This window comes from Arachis ipaensis, chromosome B07 (assembly GCF_000816755.2).
Source record: "Arachis ipaensis cultivar K30076 chromosome B07, Araip1.1, whole genome shotgun sequence".
NCBI classification, from domain to species: Eukaryota; Viridiplantae; Streptophyta; class Magnoliopsida; order Fabales; family Fabaceae; genus Arachis; species Arachis ipaensis.
The window spans coordinates 24,703,826-24,710,061 of record NC_029791.2 but is presented as its reverse complement, the minus strand read 5'-3'; positions in this window follow the sequence as shown (position 1 = coordinate 24,710,061).

Here is a 6,236-nt window from a genome sequence, read left to right as displayed (position 1 = left end):
ATATATATATATAAAAGCATCAATGCATATGGTCTAAACATTCAATTAATACATGAGTATGTACCCAATTCTCAAAATTTTGAAAAAAATATAAAAATACCTTTTTATCCCAACCAATGTTCCCAAACTCTCCCACAATTAAATGATAAACACTCTCACTAGCCTAAGCTAATTAAAGATCCAAACAATGGACATTTATTATTTTTCGCTTTAAGGCTTGTAATGTGCTACAATTAATAACAAATGGGTTTAGCATAGGCTCAAAGTTGGCTAACAATGGAAAGTAAAAGGTAGGCTATTTGGGTAAGTGAGCTAATTGAAACAATGGCCTCAATCATATAAATGCATGTATACACAAAATAATGGACATAAAGAATCAAACAAATCAAAGATTACAATCATAGAAAGAGAATAATACACACAAGAAGGAAAATAAGTGGTTATATGATGTAACCACACAATTAGGCTCAAAACTCACAAGGTTGTGTGTTCTTAGCTCAAAAACATGTTCCACAATATATAATTCAAGCAAGTTCAATTAAAATTTTTTTACTCAAATCAATTGGTAGGGTGCCCTAAAACAGTTTTGATGGAGCTTCTTTCTTGTTCAACCTCCCCTAGGTCTTCTTCCACTTCTTCTTCCTCAACAATCTCCATCCCTTCCACTTGTTGCAAAACACACTCCATTTCCTTGTTCTCAAGTTGAGACTCTAAAATCTCCCTCATACTCCTATCTTCGGTTGCTTCTCCACAATCATCCGTAGTCATATTTTGCTTGTGGTATAAATCCCATGAGTCCAACTTTTGATGGACGGTTGCTTGAAGCTGATACATCACTTCTGTAAGAAGATCCTTTGATTCTTGTTCTACTTCACTAATATAAGTAGGATCATATTGCTCTTGGATTGATGGACATGGATATTCTTCCATGGAAGGTTGTGATGGAAAGGAGAATTCATCATGTGGTTGGAAAGGAGGTTCATCAAAGCTTGGAGGTTGGAAGGTATTTTGGTTGTTGGTAGAAGATAGAGGTATGCGGGATATAAGCTCTTGGAGGGCGGAGGTAAAACTAGTGAGTGTGGTTTGGAGCTCTTCTTGCTCTTGAGAAATGATACCAAGTGTATCATCCATAGAGGCTTGGTTGGAGAAAAAAGAAGACTTGTGAGGGTAGTGATGTTGAAGTGGTGGTGGTTCTATGGGTGCTTGTTCATAATGGTTATAAGTGTGTGCATATGGAGGATATGGATTATGATTGTGTGGAGGTGATTGATGGAAATAGGATGTGGATTGAGAATATGGTGGTTGGAATGGTAATGTTTAGGGACTATGTTGAGAGTATGCTACATGAAATGATGGTGGTTGAGTGGCATAATCATGATAAGAACCATCATATCCATTGGAATGATATGCATCATAGGAGGGGTTGCAATCATAGTAGCTTGGTTGAGGAGGTTGCCATGATGATTGCTCATATGGATGTGGCTCCCTTCTCAAGAATTCATCCCTTCCATAATGTGAGCCATCATTAAAGTCTCCATTACCTACAACATAATCACAATCATATCCAAAACCACAAGGATGAGAATTCATATGGAAAAGAGGAAATCAAAACAAAAATCTCAAAAAGGCAAAGAAAAAGTAAACTCCTAATTACTAGCAAGACTTAGAAATAACCAAAAAGTAAGATACTCACAATATTAACATATTCACAATAGCCAATAACATAACACCATTGCAATTCCCCGGTAACGGCGCCAAAATTTGATAGGTGATTTTATGTCGGTAAAGAATTTCACAAAAATAATTGTTACGTTGCAAGTATAGTTCTAAACCAACAATGAATCCTCACATCGAAATTTAATATGATTGTCACTAGTTCAACCCCAATAAAATAATCGAGAGTATTAATCCCGGGTCGTTCTCCCTAGGAATTACAATGAAGTGCTTTGTTATTGGCTACGAAGGAATGTTTTGGGGTTTTTTGTAATAAGAGACAAGGAATGTAAATAACAAGAGAAATAAGCTAATAACTAAGAAAGCTCTTGGCAAGGGATGAAAACTAGAAGTCCTATCCTCATCATCATCATCAATTGTGACAAGAATTGTCCATTGCTCCCACTTAGTTAACCTCTAACTATGAAGGAAAGTCAAGTGGATATAATCAACTTGAGTCCACAAGTCCTAGTCAAATCCTAAGGAAAGACTAGCTTTAGTGGCATTCAAATCAACTTGCAACTTCCAATTATCAATCAACAAGAGAGTTTGATAACTCAAGTGTCTCCAATTACTCAACTCAAGCCAAGAGGAGAAAAATCTAACTCATAACTAAAAGAGACATTTCATCAAACACATAGAGGGCATTAAAGGTAAACATCATAAATTACAAGAATTAAAGGAAGCTATAACTACAAAGGCAAGAGATCAACAATAGGAAACTAAAGCAATTATAAAAAGGCATAGAAATCATAAATTGCATTAAAAGGAAATGGAAATCAACAAAAGAGTTCATAAACTAAAATTGACAAAATAAAAAAAATTAACAAGAGAAGTAGAATGAACTAAAGTGTTAGAACAATAAAAGATGTAAAGGAAAACTAAATTGAAGGAAGATTGAAATCTAGATCTAAGAAGAAATGGAGATGAGAACCCTAAAATCTAGAGAGAGGAGATAGCCTCTCTCTCTAGAAACCTAACCTAAAACATGATCAAAACTAAAACTAACACTACTTGGTTCATCCCCCTTCAATCCTTGGGTTCAATAGCATCAGAAATGAGTTGGATTTGGCCCAAAATGAGCTAGAAATCGTTGGCCATGATTTGCTTAAAATGGCCCACGCTGATCATGCAACGCGTGCGCGTGGAACAACGCGTACGCGTCACCAAACATCCTGGCAACTATGGCAAATTGCATTTTATTTTGAAGCCCCGGAAATTTTTACAACGCAACTAGAACCGCCTCATTTGGACCTTTGTAGCTCAAGTTATGATCGATTAAGTATGAAGAGGTCAGGAATTACAACTTAGCAATTCCTTCATTTCTTCATGAGTTCTCCATTTTTACATACTTTTTCTTCATTTCTTCAATCCAATCTTTTCCTTCTAAACCTAAAATCACTTAACAAACATATTAAGGTATCGAATGGAATTAAAGTGAATTAAATTTATCAATTTTTGGGCCCTAAAAAGCATGTTTTCACTCTTAAGCACAATTAGGAGAAATCCACAAAACCATGCTATTTTAATGAATAAGTGTAGGAAAAGTTGATAAAATCACCAAATTCAATACAAGATAAATCATAAAATTGTGGTTTATCAGTCATCGCCTAACAGAATGTGACGATACTGAGAGATATCACTGTTGTTGACGCCGGAGGTCGACAACGGCTGTAGCACCATCCAAGCCACTTCCTAGTCATCATCATCGTCGTGCCTACCAAGACCCGAGGCAGAGAGCAGCGCTGAGAGGGAGAGAGGCCACCGTTGCTGTCATTTATGCTCTCCGAAAGGAATCCTATGGTCGCCATCACGCCTTGCACCTTCAGTTTCGTTGCACCGCCGTCTCTGAGTTCGTTGCCGTGCTTCGTCTCTGCCGTTGTTACGGTCACCAGCGAGTTTCATGGTGTCGTTTGGGTTTGAAGATGAAGGTTCATAGATTGAGGTTTTCCAAAATCAAGGTTTAGGTTTTGGTCAGGTTGGTTCAGTGGTTGGATTTTGGAGATTACTGTTTTGGGAGTTACTGCTGGAGGAGGAGAAAGCTGTGTCACCGAGATTCTGGCCACTGGAAACGGTTCTGTGGCCGACGAAACCACCACCGAAGCTTCTGCAGTTTGGTTTAGTCATTACACCTTTGTTACGATAAGCCTTTATGTTTTGAAACCTTTGAAAACCAGTATTTTGTTGTGTTTGGTTAGAGATTCTAAGGTTTTAGTAATGAAGGATTGTTTCCTGGTTGTTGCATGTCGCGTTTGGGGTTGCCGCCGTTGCTGCGAGGGTGGAATGGGCTGTGGTTGTGATGCTGAGGGTATAGGCCGAGAGGAAATGAAATTTGTCACGTAGTTAAGTCGTGAACGAGGTAGGGGTGACTTCTTAAACTTAATTCACTATTAAGAATTGCTTTAAGTTGATATTAATAGTGAAAATATATTTTTATGATTTTGCAAGTTTTATGAATTGAATTGAGTTACCCAGAATAAATATAAATGCTAGTTTGAATGGTTTATTGATTGATTGAAAAATGTTTAGTTAACTTTTGTACTTGATTTAAGGTTATTATGATGATGATTGAATTGTGACTGTTTTTGATTATTAAGTTGGAAAGTCGATTTGATTAAATACTATGTAAAATGATTTTCTTGGTTTGAGGTTAATTTGATATTGAGAATGAATCCGCATTTGAAACTATCTGAGATATTGGGAATGAGTTTTATTGATTTATCGAAAATGATTTCTGATATTGGAACTGGTCTGAGTTATTGGAAATGGTTGAAAAGAGGTTGAGAATGGTTCGGTTGGGACCCGAAACGGGTGACAAAATCTGAGTTTTAGGGAAAATGCTGTCGAAATTTTATTATGAAACTTAAGCACTTTGTTTATTTAGAAAAAGGTTGGACTTGAGAAATCGTATTGTTTGATTTTTGATTTATTAATAAAAGATTTATGTTTGGGTTTGATTTATTAAGGAAAAACTTTATGTTTTGAATGTGATTTGTTAAGAAAAGATTATGTATTGAATTTTTACTCATTAAAGAAGACTTTATGTTTTGAGTTTGATTAAAGAACTACTTTTAAGGAATTATGATTCAAGGAGTTTATTAATTTTAAAGAACGAGTTTGATTGTCGTCCTCCCTAAAGGCTCGAGACTTTGCCGTGAGATTTACTTAATAAATGATTCTTTTTAGTCTTTTGAAAGAGGTTTAAATCTAAAATGTTTTTGAAGTTGGTGTTGGTTTTAAATAAAAATGATTTGAGTTTGGTTTGTTAAGAAGAAGAAAGAAACAGAAAAGAGAACACGGCATGTGTGATTTATGAAATGATTAAAAGGTCACGAAAGGGTGACGGAAAGTAAGTGGTTAAGGTGCTGATGTGAAAATGTTAAGCCGTAGGCTTTATGTGTGAATGATTGTGCGGGAATGCCCGTGTATATGGAATGGCTTCCAGGAGAAAGGGGCACATGCTTCAACTGGAGAATCAGCGCCTGCAAAGGTTTGGGACCTTGCAGAGGTTATGCCGCTGGAATGCCTTATCTGACTTGCGAGTCAGATTGCGTCGGGTGTGGGTCAAAACCGACAAATGAGCTCATTACCTGCGTTAGGGATAGACATGCATCATGTTGCATTTGTGTGCTTTGTTTGGGTGTGCTTAAGTGTTTTAGTTTGCTTGTTTGATGAATTCTGTTTATCTGGTAATTGTTCTATATATGTGTTTGCTTTGAATTTGATTGTGTTTGTGATTGATTATGTTGAACTTGAGTTTCGATGGTGAATTGTTTTGATTTGGTCCAGAGGCCAAGATTTAGTTATGCTTGGGCCGGAGGCCATGATTGACTGGATTAGAGATAAGTTTTGATTAAAATGTTATTTTACGTGAAATTTTTGTAAGAGAAATACAAATTTTAGATTTGAATAATAAGTTAATAATCACTATTTTTTTAAAAATAGTTTTAATTACAATATCTTTTTTTTGAGAATCATTTCGAGGACGATGTTCTCACTCCCCTACAGACTTTCTTTTCAGGAAACGAACGAAGATGCTTATGAAGAGTTTTTTAAGTTTAACTAATGCGATATGGATGTATTAGTTTAGTTATTATTATTCTTCCCTCGCCATTAATATTATAATTTTTATAAGAGGGATAAGAGTTGTATGATTTGTATGTATAAAGTTACTTGAGTAAGAAGTTTTGTTTATATATATACTTGTTTATTTTATCGGAAAAGTATTTTTTGGTTTTTTTCAAATAAAATAGCAATACAGTTTCGAGTCAAAGGCTCATATTTTATTATTAAGTACACGAAGTCATCGTAATACCTTTTGCTATCAGAGTGGCACACCCAGAAGCGTGACATTCTGATAGTGAGGGTGTTACACAGCATAAAGCGTGCTATTATCACCGCCACCATCATTACTTTGATGAAAATGAGCATCAATCATCTAATAAAATATATAACACATTATCAATAAGTTAAAAATTAAAATTATTTTAATAAATGATTAGAAAATAAACTATAATACTCAC